The sequence below is a fragment of the Armigeres subalbatus genome, unplaced genomic scaffold (genome assembly GCF_024139115.2).
Source record: "Armigeres subalbatus isolate Guangzhou_Male unplaced genomic scaffold, GZ_Asu_2 Contig205, whole genome shotgun sequence".
In the NCBI taxonomy this organism is placed as follows: Eukaryota; Metazoa; Arthropoda; class Insecta; order Diptera; family Culicidae; genus Armigeres; species Armigeres subalbatus.
The window spans coordinates 96,952-116,199 of NW_026942891.1; the positions used below are offsets into that span (position 1 = coordinate 96,952).

The 19,248-nt window shown below is 38.4% G+C and overlaps 1 long non-coding RNA gene and 1 pseudogene across 2 annotated transcripts; both read left to right on the forward strand.

Annotated features, from left to right (window-relative positions):
- The first annotated feature begins 317 nt into the window (after positions 1 to 317).
- On the forward strand, positions 318 to 18,965 carry LOC134203673 (fatty-acid amide hydrolase 2-A-like; annotated as a pseudogene).
- LOC134203674 (uncharacterized) lies at positions 3,751 to 8,404 on the forward strand. 2 transcript variants are annotated; one of them, XR_009977663.1, is made up of 5 exons: positions 3,751 to 3,818; positions 3,878 to 3,954; positions 4,010 to 4,076; positions 4,133 to 7,984; positions 8,378 to 8,404. It is a non-coding gene; the product is annotated as an uncharacterized LOC134203674 (long non-coding RNA). The 2 variants fall into 2 exon arrangements; XR_009977662.1 differs by lacking the exon at positions 8,378 to 8,404 and adding an exon at positions 8,246 to 8,373.
- Positions 18,966 to 19,248: the final 283 nt, after the last annotated feature.

Consider the following 19,248-nt stretch of genomic DNA (forward strand, 5'->3'; position numbering starts at 1 on the left):
CTTTTATTGACATTGGCTGCTTACCACGCCATATAACTTAATATTTGAGATATCACTCATAGGGGTATGATGAACTTTGACTTCATGAATCACGAATTACCTAATCGTGAATTCCCGGGAAATAGGGGGTGCCTTGTAAAAAATAATTCATATTTTTCATTTTTTTACAACGCCAATTTCATCGGCATATCGAAACTTCTCATCAACGTTTGAATAAAGTTTTACACCTCTCTGCCCATAGTTTCCTGTGCAGAGAGAACAGAGAGACGATGGTTGCTTCAAAACGACGACTGACGATGAGCGCAGTCAATCGCGAAGTGAAAGCGGCGACAGCAAGTAGGTAGTTGCTTTTGGAACGATCTGGTTCCATCTGTGTGACGACGGATACCTTCCAGCTGCTGTCGAATTGTGGTAGTGTAGTTCGCTGGTTGGTCATAGCCATAGTGCACTGAGGTCAAGTGCATGTATTAGATCTGAAAATTAGAACAGGAACAAACCCGGCTGCATCAGAATGTCCACCAGTAGTGACAAACGAGGAAGCCGGAATGTAAGTATTTTGATATGCAAGCAATCGTGGTTGCAAACTCCAAAACATTTCATTGTGATGACGTCGTGAAATGTAGGTAAAGAGCAACAACTTTGTGCAATTAAAACTGCTTGCGAAATATTGAATGCGGATCAGTTAACGAACTGATTAAACAGGCATTAGGGTGCAACAAAATCATCGAAGAATGAAAGCTCTTTACATTATCATTTCTAGAACAGGTTAAATGTGGTTAAACCACATTTCAAAAGTTACCATTAATGAATTCAGTATCTGAACTGATGTTTAGCATAAATGAATAATTTAAAACCCTTGTCACCTGCGGAACTTGTTAGTTATAAAACAAATTATGTTGGAAACGAGAACATTATCTAACATTACTGGTGTTTATGCACAAAATTATTCAGTGTTCGATAAAAATACAATCTTGAGCCCACTCAGATTCATTTTCCAAATATTAATCTGGTCTCTAGTATATACCTAACTAGAAAAAAGATAACAACTACTTACTTAGTATGTACGTCCTGATTAAAGTGAAACCTTGTGACTAGAGCAATAACCCTACCTAATTATGGAAATGAATGACATCATGATAGACGAATAACATGATGAACATATGTTGCAGTATCAAGTGAACGGTTTTTCATTTTATTGCAGAAACGGAACAAACCGAACCAAATAATGATGGACATAGCATATAGCGTAGTGTTCAACATTTTCGTTATAATACATCTGCTAATTGATAAACTGGTTGAGCTGGTGTTAAAATGGTACTGGGGCCGAGTCGCGCACGATGTCCACCGCTGCAACGGAAACGTATCATAGTGACCTACAGTGCGCAAGAGCTTGCCAAAATGATCCGAACCAAAGAAGTGACCTGCCTCGAAGTTGTCACCGCCTACATCGATCGTCTGAATGAAGTTAATCCGGTGGTGAATGCCGTAATCGATGGGCCATTCATTGAGGCACTAGAGGAAGCCAAAGCGATTGACGATCGCCTACAGCGGGGGCTCATTTCGGACAATGAATTTGTCGAAAAGCCCTTCCTCGGGGTGCCTTTCACCACCAAGGACAGTACCGCCGTTAAGGATAAGCTGCATACACTCGGTATTACCGCGCGCAAAAACGTGAAGGCCAAAGAAGACGCTGAATGTGTTAAGCTTATGAAGGAAGCTGGAGCTATCATTATCGCTACGACGAGCATCCCGGAAATAAATCGATGGTAAGGAAATGATAACGCGCGTGTTCATTAGAGTATTCCAAAAAAACAAATCGTTTTAAAAATTATGGTTTTGCACTAAATTAAAAAACAAATTAAAAATATGCAGAGAGAAATTGTGTGAAACTAATCTTTTTTTGAAAATGTTGTTGTGCAATGCATATTGAAATTTTAGCTAAGTCTTACTTTTGTTCAAAACTCTTTCGATTAGACGACTTGTTTCATAATTATGAAACTTTATGGATTGATAATGTACCTGCATTGGGGTTCCAATGTTTTGTGTAAGCAGTGCTTTTTCGGATACCCTAGTATGATCAGCTGATCGATTATGCATTTCTGTTTCTCTCTATCCTAACTAGGCAAGAAACGAGAAACAATCTGATCGGCCAGACCAATAACCCCTATGATAGCCGACGCACTGTCGGGGGCTCTAGCGGAGGAGAAGGAGCTCTTATTGCAGCGTGCGGCACTGCCTTCGGATTAGGTTTAAAATTATTTACTCTTACCAATTGAGCGTCGTGGTTGGGCTGTCTGTAATTGCACACGCTTGGGCATGCTTTTTAGCATTCACTGTTTGTTAACACTCAGTCTTGTTTTTCCTTGGAACCGGTTTATATGCTGTTATCACTATGTGACACCTATCCTTTTTCTATAAACACGATCGATGCTCGGGGTGGTGATGGTCTTTAGTTGTCAGTTTTTTTCATGGTATACGCTTCTCCACTTTTGTTGACCGCACTATCTTAAAACAATAATTCTATGCTACTCTTTTTGCGTTTGCTTTTCTTTTGCTAGACTTGTGATCATTGTATTATTTTGTAAATAATTGTTTGTGTAAGTAAATTTTTGTTTATAAGCATTTAAACTGGGTTTCATTTTTAGGTCTTGTGAAATGTCTATTTTAAATATCGTTCCATTTTTTACTGGCTGAAATAATTTGATTCTTCAGGTATATGACATCATATCAAGCTTTCGAATTTGATTTTTTATCAAGTTATAAATTGTTCCGACGACTACCTACATACAAATGAAGAAATATAATGTCATGCGACAGCTATTGGCTCTCTAAAATGTGATAGTTTTCAAAAATCTTTATAATCCTTAGGAACATTCTCAGGAACCTAGCAGAGAATACATTCGAACCGCTTTGTTGTGACATTTTTGGCCAAAATGAGATTTTTATATATATTCTGAATCCTCGTTTAAAAATACGTATAGGTACCAACTGAAAATAAAAACATTTTTTTTCTAAAATGTTCTGCATTTTTTAAGTTATGCCTGAAAGTATCGATCTGTGTCAAAGAATTTGAAAGTTTCGGTGCTAATTTCTTTAAAACGATTTTTTGCTGAGTAAAATTAATATTATAAGTATGATACTTAATACCGTCTCAGGAAGCATGCTTTTCTATGTTACAATACGACAATTTTTTTTGTTGCATTTTATTTAGCATATACATATACCAGAACACGAATCATAAAACTGACTGGTTCAAATAATGTATACTACGGGGCAAGATGAGTAGAGTATTACTACGGCGCAAGAAGGTAACCCATCAATGAAACAATATTTCTAGGATTTTTTCTTCAAATAGGCGTAACTATATTTGACCTTGAAATTTGAAACGGCTAATACTCTTCCAATTCAGCATATTTCGAACAGATCAATACCAAATTTTCAAAACGACTGATCTGCTTTGAAACAGACTTGCAGTAGTTTCATGGACATCCCGAGTTTTAAAATAATTTGCGCCTGGTTGGCAGACTACCATAGAATAAGTGCTCGAATCATTTTGCAGTGGGAATTAAGTGGGGATGGGTATAGCGTAGTTTATGATGAAACTGGTAGCTTATCAGGTAATACAAATAAAATATTTATTAGGAAATGTATTTTCAAGAAAATAGAATCGGAAATTAAAAGGAATCTCGGAAGAATTGAGGCCTCGCCGGATTGATTGAGCTCCGACTCGATCTTTCCTGTGCAGACTGCCGAACAGTAAAGACGAGAAAACTCCAAAGTGAATTTTAAAAGTGATTTAAACCTAATTAAAAGTAAATGTAATTATATTGTTTAACTTAACACTGGTGAATCTAAATTAATTAAAATATGTTTAAAGCTATTTTCACAGTTTTCTAAAGTGGTTAAAATTGCCCTAAAAGTCGTGAGTCGTGTTTCCAAGGAATTCCTTAAACAGTAAGATTAAGTGACAAGTAAAGTAGAATGGTTTTTAATCAGTCTTAATTATTAGGGAAGTGAGTCGTGAGTCGGAATAAACGCTTTATTACCAAAGAATTGTATAAAAAAAAAAACGTGAGGTAATTATGAAGAAAGTTTGTTGGTGCTATTCGGTGCTAAATATCTTTTGTTATAGTCTCTAGCTGTGACCACGTTTGAGCATTGGGTGTCGGTGGTGAGTTTGTGGAGGTTAGGACCGCTGGTCCTCTCGGAGCACCGGCAAGCGATCTATATGCCGGCTCCCTGTGTCTAGCCAAAAGGTTTATTACGTTGTGCTATCGATTAGACTGTGGGCGATCCCCTGTGTATGTTCTTCGCCTCGTGGCTGCGGCCACTAAGAGCATATGCAGAGAGCGTGGTCATCGAATGAATAGTGTTGGCCTCGTAAGAACCACCCGTTACCCAAGTGGTCCCCGAAATCTGCGAGAGATTCTGCATGGGGAAAGCTTGCCACAGCCAGTGTGTATCGCCCTGACTCACGCCCCGGGATAGAAGAATCAGATCTAATCGCACTTCGACTCACTTCCCCGCATAAACCCCACTGGCTCCATCATCGGTACGTCGGACCAAGAACTCTGTGCCGACGAACACATCAATCGACGCACCTGTGCGGCCAGTACAACCGACCGCCAACCGTCGTCCTCTCCATAACGTGCTAGACGTCGATCTCTCCCGCCATCCGCAAGCCGGCGGCGACGCAATAACCGATCCCTAGACGGGTCGACTCGCCTTCGACGGTGCAATCTCAGCGAAAACCCGATCGGCACATGGACGCACCTGCTACCTAGCCAGTGGTCAGCACAGACAAGCTCAACAGTTGTAAGTACCCGAAACAGCACTCTATTGCACCTACACGATCAAGCACCCTCGCCACTATCGTTAAAACCGATCATTGTAAATAGAAATTAAGAGCAAAAAGTAGCATGCAAAAATAACTAACGACTCACAGAGCTCAAATAGAACACACATGTACAAGTGACGTCACATTAGGCAAAATTTAGAATTTTGAATGCAGTCAGACTGCCTTGAAGTATGTCGTACCAAATTAGCATCTTTGCCGGTAATAAACCATGTTTTTTTTAAACCTGAAAGTAGCCTTGAACACAAATTACCAACCCTAGAAATTAAATAACCGTTTTCATGAAACATTTTCTTTTAATGGGTTCATTACACTAGAAAAATAAATTTTTTGAATAAATCTAATGTGCATCAGACTTAAACTAAAGGATTTTGGAATTTTTATTAATTGAATTTGGGAAAGATAATCTAGTTTGGGTGGGAATTTGGTTTTGTTGGAACGTGTCGATTATCAGTAGGATCCGTAAGAGGAAATAATTTAGCTAGCTGGGCAATTTGACCAGAAACTCTGGCAGACGGCTTCCACCGTCTGGCGCATAAGCCAGGTTTTAGGAAACCCCTTACGAACCCTCTTACAAATGGCGCCCAACGTGGGGCCATTCCCAAGAGCCAAGAAAACAGGAAATACCTGTCTTCTAGTAATTGTTGATATTTTTACTAAGTTTGTAATAATACAACCTTTAAAAGAGGCAAAAACAAAACAACTAGTGTTCTTCCTCGAAAACATGGTTTTCCTCTTATTTGGAGTTCCCGAGGTTATTTTATCAGACAATGGCGCTCAATTTAGCGCTAAAGAATACAAAGCTTTACTTGAAAAATATGGAATTAGTCAATGGATGACACCAGTATATTTTCCCCAAGTTAATAATGCGGAAAGGACAAATCGGGTTATAACTTCGGCTATACGGTCATTGATACAAAAAGAGCAAGATCATTGGGATGAAAATATTTATAAAATTGCTAACGCAATCAACAATGCTTCACACGCATCAAGTGGGTTTTCTCCTTATTTTGTCAATTTCGGTAGAAATCAGATCAGTTCTGGGGAGGAATATCAGCATTTAAGGGACACCAATAATGGTGTTACGCCAACAGAAAAAGAACATTCTGAAAAAATGGCAAACATTTACGAAAACGTTAGAAGGAATTTGAAAATAGCTTATGACAAATATTCTAAATATTACAACCTCAGATCTGGGAAAATATTTGAATTCGAAGAAGGTGAAAAAATTCTAAAAAAGAATCACCTTCTGTCCGACAAGTCGAAAGCTTTCAATGCTAAATTGGCCCCCAAATTTTCGGAAGCAATCATCAAAAGAAAAGTTGGAGAGGTGTGCTATATTTTGCAAGATATGAATGGAAAATCACTAGGACTGTACCACGTATCCCAACTGAAAAAGTTGTAAATAAGAATAAGTAAACAAGCTATGAAAAAACAAAATACTAAGCCATGAGAATTAAAATCTCGGCACAAAAATACGTTTAATCGGGAAATGAAAGAAAATAAGAAGAAAATGGAAACATGAAAAATTTAGTGAATAATTATAAAGAATACCACAAGCTATGAAAAAAATACAAAGCAGACAAAATGCAACTCTCACATAAAATATGTGACATAGGAACTAAAGAAAAAAAAAATGAAATAATAAAAATAATAAAAATACAATGACATAAAATAAGAACATAAATAAAAAAAATCAAATGGAGTAATTACAAAGCTATGTACAAAAACTACTACTGCTATGATGCATAACAAGAATTAATTGAATTGGAAATTAGAAGAAGTTTAGAAAGCTATGTAAATAAACAAAGAAAACTATTCTCTAATAGCCAAGAAAACACGAACAATCGGAATCAGAAAAATTAGAAGTGAATCGGTTTAGTCAAGGCAATGGTTCCCAATCAAAAAACTGAAAGAGAATAAGAATATCTACTTACCAAAAATCACAAAATTTTCATACATTGGAAACCAAACTTTGGCGTAAAATGATTCCTCGACAATATTTGTGCTAAAAGAAAACAAGTTGTAAATATGTAAATAAAATTGTTGCTATGACCAATGGACTATATTGAAGGCTTTGCGTCTTTTAAAGAAAAGATTACAAAGTATGTCAGATTTTTCGGTTGACTCAGTAAAGATTCGATCGAATCTAGACACAGAGATCAACCAATGTATAATAAAAAAGTAGAAGATGAGGCTTGAAATATATGGAATTGAAGGTTTGAATTCATAGATGCAACTAGAATGAAATGGAATTCGATTAGAATATTTAAATCTGTAAATAGGATACTTACATTTTTGGTGAAGCAGATAAATTTCCACATCCAAAATACATCATACAAGGTCAATAACCCAGATCATACATGTAGTTCACCTGCACAATAGACAGCAGTACGGACTGCTTGCATTGACATACCGATACCGACTATAACGTTCAGAAGTTCAATAGACGCAATAATCAAGACTCACAAATGTAATAAAATTAACCCGAGAGAGATGTAGATTATACAGGGAGTAGGAGAGTAGGGTGATATTTAATACTTCAAGAGAAGATTTTCGTATCCGTATCATAATATGGTATATAGATTTGGGAATTGGTAGATACATTTTTCTAATCACCAATACGAATAATGATGAGATTCATCCGTTTTTGAGCTGATTTAGATATGTACAGATATCGTTCGGTTTTCCAGTAAATGTATTGGAGTAAACTATTTGATTGCGAAAGTTTCCAATAAATATATTGGAGTCAAAAGTGTTAGCCTCAGTTAGTATCGAATAAATGATCCTGAAAGCATGGATCTCGGGTCCGTTCCAAGAAATTTCCGTTTAATAAGTTTAAGAATATCGGTTCGGTTTTGCATAGTTAAGAATTTCGGATGATAGTTAGTTTAGTGGAAGATAGTTTAAGTGTTAATTATGATAATGAAAAAAATTGTTGCACAATTTTTGGGGAAAGTGGGGGATGATGAAACAGACTTGCAGTAGTTTCATGGACATCCCGAGTTTTAAAATGAATTTGCGCCTGGTTGGCAGACTACCATAGAATAAGTGCTCGAATCATTTTGCAGTGGGAATTAAGTGGGGATGGGTATAGCGTAGTTTATGATGAAACTGGTAGCTTATCAGGTAATACAAATAAAATATTTATTAGGAAATGTATTTTCAAGAAAATAGAATCGGAAATTAAAAGGAATCTCGGAAGAATTGAGGCCTCGCCGGATTGATTGAGCTCCGACTCGATCTTTCCCGTGCAGACTGCCGAACAGTAAAGACGAGAAAAACTCCAAAGTGAATTTTAAAAGTGATTTAAACCTAATTAAAAGTAAATGTAATTATATTGTTTAACTTAACACTGGTGAATCTAAATTAATTAAAATATGTTTAAAGCTATTTTCACAGTTTTCTAAAGTGGTTAAAATTGCCCTAAAAGTCGTGAGTCGTGTTTCCAAGGAATTCCTTAAACAGTAAGATTAAGTGACAAGTAAAGTAGAATGGTTTTTAATCAGTCTTAATTATTAGGGAAGTGAGTCGTGAGTCGGAATAAACGCTTTATTACCAAAGAATTGTATAAAAAAAAACGTGAGGTAATTATGAAGAAAGTTTGTTGGTGCTATTCGGTGCTAAATATCTTTTGTTATAGTCTCTAGCTGTGACCACGTTTGAGCATTGGGTGTCGGTGGTGAGTTTGTGGAGGTTAGGACCGCTGGTCCTCTCGGAGCACCGGCAAGCGATCTATATGCCGGCTCCCTGTGTCTAGCCAAAAGGTTTATTACGTTGTGCTATCGATTAGACTGTGGGCGATCCCCTGTGTATGTTCTTCGCCTCGTGGCTGCGGCCACTAAGAGCATATGCAGAGAGCGTGGTCATCGAATGAATAGTTTCGGCCTCGCAAGAACCACCTGTTACACAAGTGGTCCCTGAAATCTGCGAGAGTTTCTGCATGGGGAAAGCTTGCCACAGCCAGTGTGTATCGCCCTGACTCACGCCCCGGGATAGAAGAATCAGATCTAATCGCACTTCGACTCACTTCCCGCATAAACCCCACTGGCTCCATCATCGGTACGTCGGACCAAGAACTCTGTGCCGACGAACACATCAATCGACGCACCTGTGCGGCCAGTACAACCGACCGCCAACCGTCGTCCTCTCCATAACGTGCTAGACGTCGATCTCTCCTGCCATCCGCAAGCCGGCGGCGACGCAATAACCGATCCCTAGACGGGTCGACTCGCCTTCGACGGTGCAATCTCAGCGAAACCCGATCGGCACATGGACGCACCTGCTACCTAGCCAGTGGTCAGCACAGACAAGCTCAACAGTTGTAAGTACCCGAAACAGCACTCTATTGCACCTACACGATCAAGCACCCTCGCCACTATCGTTAAAACCGATCATTGTAAATAGAAATTAAGAGCAAAAAGTAGCATGCAAAATAACTAACGACTCACAGAGCTCAAATAGAACACACATGTACAAGTGACGTCACATTAGGCAAAATTTAGAATTTTGAATGCAGTCAGACTGCCTTGAAGTATGTCGTACCAAATTAGCATCTTTGCCGGTAATAAACCATGTTTTTTTTAAACCTGAAAGTAGCCTTGAACACAAATTACCAACCCTAGAAATTAAATAACCGTTTTCATGAAACATTTTCTTTTAATGGGTTCATTACACTAGAAAAATAAATTTTTGAATAAATCTAATGTGCATCAGACTTAAACTAAAGGATTTTGGAATTTTTATTAATTGAATTTGGGAAAGATAATCTAGTTTGGGTGGGAATTTGGTTTTGTTGGAACGTGTCGATTATCAGTAGGATCCGTAAGAGGAAATAATTTAGCTAGCTGGGCAATTTGACCAGAAACTCTGGCAGACGGCTTCCACCGTCTGGCGCATAAGCCAGGTTTTAGGAAACCCCTTACGAACCCTCTTACAGCTTTTGTAAACAAATATTCAAACGTCGATTTTTCGAATCTGAGAGCACTTCCACGCAAACAATGAGTATCAACAGGTAGTCGAAGTCTTCACCTATGTGTTGATGGGGGTGCTCTCAGATTCGACAAATCGACGTTTGAATCTTTGTTTACAAAAGCAGATAAGTCATTTTGAAAATTTGGTATTGGACTGACGTTACTACTAGATAGATCGGAATCTGTTCTTTCTGTTAGACACAAAAATTCCTGAAAGAGTTTGAATTAAGAGCACAATCGCCGTTCCAAAAATTAAGGTCAGAATCAATTACGCCCATTTGAAAAAAGTTCCTAGATTTCCATCTGAAATGTATTAGAGCATTAATATTAACAAGAATAATAGCGTTATATGGAAGATATTGATTTGGAAAATGTATTGGAGGTAACCACTTTCCCTTCGATGGGACTCGAACCCATTACCCTCATACAGTACGCTAGACTGGTGCTTTAACCAACTAAGCTACGAAGGACCTCCGTCGGCCTTCGCAACCTAGCGGCTACTGAACGAGCTCGAGATTCCCAGATTGGACGCATGGTCAAATCACTCGCAATCCATTTCTCAAGCCAATACCAACTAAGCTACGAAGGACCTCCGTCGTCCTTCGCAACCTAGCGACTACTAAACGAGCTCTGAGCTGAACGAGCACTACGCTGAGCACTGAGCTGAACGAGCTGAACGAGTCTAGCATACTGTAGGGTCATGGGTTCGAGTCCCATCGAAGGTTTTTTTTTCTTTTTTTTTTCTTTATTAAGGTGTTTTTTTTAATTCTAGATTAAGTTCAACACCGTCCCATCGAAGGGAAAGTGGTTACCTCCAATACCTTTTCCAAACCAATATCTTCCACATAACGTACATATTCATATATGAGTTCTCATAACATTGTAAATTAACGTCCAAGTCGGGTGGTTTAATCCCCGGAAATAGGCAATTAACTTTGATTGAAAAGAATAATAGCTTTTAATGCGCATTGGCCATATTAAAGCAATAAAAATGTTTTTGAGATCGATAAGTTATTATTGCTTATTAATTCATACCATAAAAATCACATTGAATAACAGATAACAGTTCAAAATTTCAGTAAATTTGACAATGTACGTTACTCAATAGATTCAGTACATAGTAAATCATAATTTATTGTAGGTTTTAGCATTTGCTAAACTCGCAACGGACGCGAAACCGTTTTCATAATCTTTTTATCACTTCTCAAGCTTATCCAAGCTTCAATACTCTTTAGGAGGCGGTTAGACCAAAGACGAACCTTTGCCATAAAATACCAATTTCTCAAATTGGACGAGGGCAATTGCATCAATTCCTTCCCTTTTCCTACATTGCTAGGAGGCAAATCAATAGCCCGGTTATATTTTAGGGATTAAAATCCAGCGGGCAATTATGGATTTATTATATTTAAGGTACCCCGGGAAAAGTGAAAATACGGGGTAAGTGGGTACTATGGCTGCCGATTAATCGGTGTACGTTTTTAATGGTAACAATGTTCTAGAAACATGAAGCAGAACTATCAACGAATTCGCCTGACACACAAATATTTGGAATCAAATCCATTTACGGCACCATACTACAATGGTATTGTTTAATCATGACATTAAACTACCGGCAAAAACTATTACCTACTTTTATTTTCATTCAATGGATTTCCAACAAAATAGTCGTTTCTAAATTCATCATTGATGTGGAAAGTGAATATTTTGAGCAATTAAATAATTAAATAATTGTGTGACATCGAAAACGATTTAAAAGTTTTTATTTAAACCAAAATCTGCTATTTTCACTTGCCCTTGAGTTTTAACATACATGGGGAAAGTGAAAAATATTTGAACAACATTTTCGATAGAGCCATTTTACCTGTTTTAAGATTGTTGTCTAGTGAAAAATAACTTCGACAGTCATATATTATATGGATCTAAATCCAATGTAATGGATCTAAATCCAATCCAATGGCGAGCTCGATTCTCGGTCCAGTCTAGGATGTTTTCGGGTGGGAAACATTCTCGATCCTCTGGGCATACTGCCCGCGTCCAATTCGAGAATATTTTATGGCAAAGTTTCGTCTTGGTCTAACAGATCACCTCCTAAAGAGTATTGAAGCGAGGATAAGCTTGAGAAGTGATAAAAACTCAAAGGTGCAGCCCAATCGGGGCCGTCGCCTCCCCCCTAAATTGTGGAAAGATTGAATGGGTACTGAAATGAATTCCCTCAAACATGTGCACTTTACGATCCAATCATATACAGAAATAGGTGGTTGAAATTCAAAAGATTCCCAAAACTGATTAGGGTATCCAGGATCCATAATATATGAAAGTTCAAAACAACTCGAAACATTTCGGGCTCAAAAATTCTCCTTGAAATCCTTCTAGAAGCTCCCCTGGGAACTTCTGAATTCCTCCGGAAAGTTATCCACAAATTCCTCTGAAAATCGTTCGAAAATCTTTCTCATGTAATTGTAATTCCTCCTTATCTAGAAACCCCCCACTAATTTTTTTTAGGAAATTCACGAGGAAATTCCTTGAAGATTTCTTTTCTTTTCTCCAAGATTTACTTCTAGATATTTTTTCGGCTATTCTTTCTTCAGGAAGAATCCGGCATTTCCTTCAGGCATGCATTCGAGAGTTCCGTCAAGAATACATACGGAATTTCTTCCCAAAATTCTACCAGAAGTTTCTTCAAAAATTTAGGACGAAAATCCTCCGATTTAGCTCCATAATTTCACTTGTAAATCTATAAGAAATTCCTTCAGAAATTCTTCTAGGAACTTCTCCTAGGAATTCTCTAGGAACTTCCAGGAAATTTTCCGGGAATACCTCCAAACATTCAGTAGCGAAATCATCTAGCATTCCAATCTGGAATTCTTTTCGCAATTACTTCAGAATATCCTTCAAGAAATCCTCTAGAAATATCTTCATGAATTTCTCCTGGAATTCGTCCAAGTATTTCCGCAGAAATTCTTACAGGTATTTTTTCGGGAGTTTCTTCAGGTACTTCTCCAGGAATTCCTTCAAAAATTTTCCCGGGAGATTTTCCGCGGAAGTGTACTAGAATTCCTTCTGGATTTCACTCGGAATTTACTCGGATATCTGCCAAGAGTTCTTCCAGAAATTTCTTCGGAACAATCCGCAGGGATTTTCTTCAGCAATTCATCTGGGAATACTTTCAGGATTTCATCTGGGAATTTCTGCATTAATTTCTCCTGGTATTTTTCTGGGAATTCCTTCAGATATTTGTTCGGAAATTCCTTTAGGAACTTTTCTAAGAATTATTTCAGGACTTCCATTATCTACAAATTCCTCCAGAAGTACCTCGGAGAATTTCTCTGGGAGTTCTTACGGGAATTCCTCCGGGAGGTTCTTTTAAGAATTCTTCCAGGAGTTCCTCCTGGAATTCTTACGGAAGGTCCTTCGGGAGTTCATCCTAGAATTCTTACGAGAGTTCTTCCAGGATTTCCTCCGCAAATTCTTCCTGTAGTTCTTCAATAAATTCCTCCAGAAGTTCCACCGGCAGTTCCTCGGAGAATTCCTCTAATAATTTCTCCGGAAATTCCTATGGAAAATCCTCCGGGAGTTCCTCCGGAAATTACTCTGGGAGTTCCTCCGGGAGTTCCTTGTCAGAGAAACACCCGGAGAAACTGCCGGTGAAACTCCCGGAGGGATTCTCGTAGAAACTGCTGGTGGATCTTCCGGAGGAATTCCCGAAGGAACTGCCGGAGGAATCTCAGGAGGAACTCCTAGAAGAATTCCTAGAGGACCTCCCAGATGAGCTCCCAGAGAAACTATCGGAAGAACTTCGGGAGGAATTTTGATTTCCTGAAAAAAGCCTGAATAATTTCCTGGAATAGCTTCTGGTGGAACTCCCGGAGGAATTTCCGGAGAAACTCCCGGATGAATTGCTGGTGGAATCCCCGGAGGAACTCTCGAAGGAATTTTCTGGAAGAATTTCTGAAGAAACTCCCGGGAGAATTTCCAAAGGAATCCCGGGGAAACTACCAGAAGCATTCTCGGAAACAAGAGAATTCATTATCTTATAGACAAATCTCGTCTAGCTGAAACCTTTATTGGGGTTTGTAGCTGGACCATCATCATCAGAGGACCTCCCGGAGAATTCCCTGGGGAGCTCGCAGAGAAATTCTCGGAGGAGCTTCTGGTGGAAAACCTATATAAATTCCTGAAGAAGCCTAAATAAATTCCAATTTTGCCGAAATTCCCAGAAGAATTTTCAGAGGAACTGCCGATAGAACTACCGGAATTATTCTCGAAGGAAATCCTAGAGAAATTCTTGGTCGAAATGCCGGTGGAACTCCTGCAAGAATTCCAGGAGGAATTTTCGGAGAAACTCCTGGAGGATCTATCAGTCTTGAAGTTTCCACCGGAATTCTTTCAGGATTTCATTGCGAATTAATCTAGGAATTCCTCCGAAAATTCCATTGTTGATTTCATTTTCTGTAAAATTTCTGTATAAATTTCCGTTGGAATTCCTGGAGAAATTCTTTGAAATTTTCACAAGAAATTATTCGAAACAATTCACGGGAAATTTTGTGGAATTTAAACAAGAAATTCGAAGATTTTTCGTGAAATTCTCAGGAATGTTTACTGACAATTCTGCGGAGTTTCCACGGAATATTCTTATTCTTAAAAATTATGGGAAACAGCACGACCCAACTAACATTTAATGTCAATGTAAATGTTATTTCAACTCATCTATACGGTTTCAAGCGGAATATGTGTGCTATACACATATGATCAAGAACTTCTATTCAATGCTTTTACCAGCAAATCTGGCGAATCTATTCAGCTGTTTTTGTCGTGTCTGCACAACTACTTTACAGCATGTTACACAATTTTTTCTCAATATTTACTAAACCATTTAGTAATATAATTCGCTTCAATAGCGCTTATTCAGATTTTTTGAATCTGTTAAATAAGTTTTATACAGCCACTGAATTCAATTTGATTAAATATAATTTGAGAGGAGAGTAATAGAGTTTATTCAATGTGTTTTTTGTGGAAACTCAAATATCAATTTTGTTGCTACCTAGATTCGAACTCCTGATCTCCTGATTCAATGGCCGCTGCTCTATCATCACCGTCACTTAGACATATGTAAATTACAAAGAAAATTATGGATGTCCTTCTTCGCATACCCTATAGGTTGTTTTACTAACGCTATTTTCAGATTCATGCTGTATAAACGTTAGAAAGAGGCTTACATGCTGCTTTCAGCACATAAGCTTAAAAATTATGCTTTCAGCATTATTTCAACCATTATTCAAACATCTATCAGCATGTTCTGTTGGCTAACTTTTATGCATCATGAATCGCTGAAATTGTTTTTAGGCAACATTTTCTCACCTGTATAGATGCTACTCTGCTGCTAATCGTTTAACAGTAGCCGTCAACAGAAATATCGCTTCTAAATGGCTTGTTTTCTTACGCTATCTGCTAGCATTAATGACAGCGCTTTGTCAGTTGCTATAAGAGCAGGTAAATACCTTGGTAGCTGCATTACAGAAACCAATAGCTCATACACAGCTCCGGCAACAAAAATCAAATGTAAACATTGCGGTTTTGACATTCCATACTGATAAGCTATTAAAAGAAGCAGTATAAGGTTTACTTAAACGTTGTGTAATCTTCAAAGATACAGAAGTAGCCTGAAAGCTTCGTTAGTTCATTTATAGCGCCATTACGCTATATTGTTAGTGCTATAAAAAACGAAAACGATTTCATTGTGAATGCTACCCACCCTAATATAGGAAGTTGCTAACAAGCAACTCAGTTACATACATGAGCTCTTAACCGATAAGCTTTGTTGCAGAGCTGTTTTATAACACACTGACTAGCTGATAGATATTTGGATAATAGTCGAGTTGAAGTTTAAGGGATTATTTGCGGAGGCTTTTCTTTTATTCAGCATTGGCTGCTTTTATTCAAATATTATACAGCTAAAGGCTAGAAGTTGAAGCTTTTAGCACCAAAATTGTTAGTTGGGGAAATTATTTGAATTATTGCAGGGAATTCTGCAGAACTTATAAAGAAGTTCGTGAAGATTTTCTTGGAGTAAATAATGGTGGAATTTTCGGATCAATTCCCGGCAAAATTTATGGTGGAATTCCTGAAGACACTGCCGAAGAAGTTACTGGAGGCTTTCCTAAAGAATCCCTGATAGAATTTCGGATAGAATGCCAGGAGCAATTGTCGAAGGAATTCCTGGAGAAAGCTTGCATATTGATTTTTCTGCCTATTTTATAATAAATATTATTTCAGAGAGGATTTGTTTTGAAACTCAGATGTATGGTTCTAGTTTTCTTAAACTTATGGAAGAATGCAGGATTTTTATAATAATTAATATAGCCGATTTTATACTGAATACTAAGTTCGTTAATATTTGTATCACTTTATTTAAAAATATCTGATGAGCAATAAATCACGCATTTTTAAATCCATTATTGTTTCGATTTGGTGTCATGTGTTAATCCAGTTTTCCGCGAGCGGTAATGGCCGCCAGCTTGCCTGCGGGTTAGTCTCTGATTTGACATTTCTGGAGGTCAACTGCACCCACCATTGCAGCATTTTGATCAATGTGGTATATAAAAAGGCTTGAATTCACTGAATCAGCACCTTCTTATATGCAACATTGGTCAAAATGCTCGGAGCGGTGGGTGCAGTTGACCTCCAGAAACGTCAAATCAGAGACTGACCCGCAGGTAAGCTGGCGGCCATTACCGCTCGCGGAAAACTGGATATTCATGTGTTTTTATAAAACTACTATAAAACTATGATTTAGAAGACCAAAAAAGTTGCCCACCCCCCCTTCTTGAAATCCTGGCTACGCCCATGATTGAGGGTCTACTACAACACTCTTCTCATATAAAAAGTTTTTTTTTTCTCCAATGATCCTATGCATTCTTAGTGTACGAGAAAGGCAAAAAGTTATTTAAATTGATTCGCCAGTATAACCCATAGGAGGAAAATATCCATTAGTTTCAATTCTTAAGGAAAATTTCCTTTTTGACAGCTGTATCCAGTTTTCCGCGAGCAGTAATGGCCGCCAGCTTGTCTGCGGGTTAGTCTCTGATTTGACTTTTCTGGAGGTCAACTGCACCCACCGTTCGAGCATTTTGATCAATGTGGTATATAAAAAGGCTTGAATTCACTTAATCAGCACCTTCTGTTATGCCACATTGGTCAGAATGCTCGGAGCGGTGGGTGCAGTTGACCTCCAGAAATGTCAAATCAGAGACTAACCCGCAGGCATGCTGGCGGCCATTACCGCTCGCGGAAAACTGGATACCTGGTTTTGCTATATTTTTTCATATGCTCGTATTAATTTTAGGTATAGTTTTGTTTCATCCACCTCAAACATGATCATTTTTTTCTTTAAAGATAGTTTGCCCCCAAAGTCGTGTTATTCTTCTCCTTGCTTATACTAATTACGCTAAAGCCATAAAAAATCATTTGGTTCAGGAATTGAAAGAAATGCCATTTATCTTTTTCAATTATGCTAGTAGGTATCCTCGGTAGGCTCTTTATAAATACTCCACGAAAACGGCAAACCAACCGTACCGTAAAATGTAATATTCTGTCTCAACATGCTATTTCATAAATTCTCGAGTAAGCACAAGGGCAACGTTTGTGTGTGTGCCAAGAATGAAGCGCCGTCCAAGACTATCTGTCGTTACTCCTTGTCCGTGTGCTAAATATTATTCAATCATTTCGTGAATATTTTAGTCTGACGTTTTTAGACACATATGGAATCTTGGGGGTCGTACACTTATTACGTAAGCAATTTTTCTGAGTTTTTTGACCCCCACTCCCCCCATGTAAGATTTTTTTCACACATGATTTTTTATTTACATGAAGCGTAAGATATTGACCGCCCCCCCCCCCTAAGTGCTTACGTAATATGTGTACGGCCCCTTGATTAAACGATATCATCATACGTTTACTACGTTTTGGTTCTAGGAACCGATATTGGAGGTTCCATCCGAATGCCAGCGTTCTACTGTGGAATATATGGTCATAAGCCGTCGACCAATATTGTCAACACTCGGGGCTGCTCCCTACGTACCGGCAGGGAAGCTACCACGATGGTTGTAGCCGGACCGATGACTCGCTTCGCTTCCGATTTACGGCCAATCATGAAGGTTTGCTCTGGATATATTTTCTCTCCACTTTCCAGCAACCATATTCTGCTTTATTCTATTTCCCAGATCCTAGTTGGACCAAAATCATCTCAACTCCTTAAGTTGGACGAAAAAACTGATTTGAAAAAACTACGATACTTCTACATACCCAGTTCAGGAGACATCAAGTGTAGCTCGGTGCATCCGCAGTTACAACGCGCTATGAATCGTATCGTGGAGCACTTTCAGGAAATTGCTCCCGGTGGCGTAGAGAAGGTAAGCTTGAGAGGAACCGAGAAAACTACCAACATGTGGCGCTATTGGATGACACAAGAACCGGCCAATTTTGGCACCCTGCTAGGAAACGGAAAGCCACTCACACCGTTGGTTGAACTAGCAAAGAAACTCGTCGGAAACAGTGATTACACCTTGGCCTCCATCTACTCGTTAATCGATAGCATCCTGCCACAGGAGAATGCGGATAAAATCAAAGAAATTACTCGTCAATGTGACCAGGAGCTAACAGAGCTGCTCGGAGACGATGGCGTTTTGTTTTATCACAGTACGACCCACACCGCACCGTATCATTATTCTGCGTTCGTAAATGTTTACAACTTCAGCTATTGGTGTCTGTTCAACGTTTTGCATGTACCGGCCACTCAGATACCACTCGGTTTGGATCCCGATGGTTTGCCGTTGGGAATACAGGTTGTAGCCAGCCGCAAACGTGACCGACATTGCCTGGCCGTTGCCGAAGAGATCGAGCGGAAGTTCAATGGGCACATCCCACCGTTTATCATCGATTAAGACTGTAAGAGAGATTCTTATTTCTTATTGTTAACTTGTTTCGTTGTTTTTAATTACTCATAAGGTGCTACTAGGCTCCGGTGATCAGGTGTTATTGTACTGTAGGTGTATGTTGAGGTAAACTCAAGTAACATTAGTTATTGTTTGTAATTCAATGTTGGAATGGAACCAAATAAATATGATATATTACTATATAAACTTTTATACCCACGACGATGTCTAATAACATTTGAAACAAATTTATTAGAAATTACACTCAAAACCATTATTACGATTTGAGTTTTATTTTAATTAGAATTTTCTCTGAGAATTATTATATGTCTTTTGTTGGTTTTTCGTCAGCTTTTAATTTTCTAGAAGTCCTTTCCAATTATACAATCTGTCATTATTTGTAACTGCTGTTGGTGACTTTTGATTTTCTACAAAATCTTCGAGCAGCTGTCGTAGCCATATGACTTCTTGTGAGTCTTTACTCAGAGCG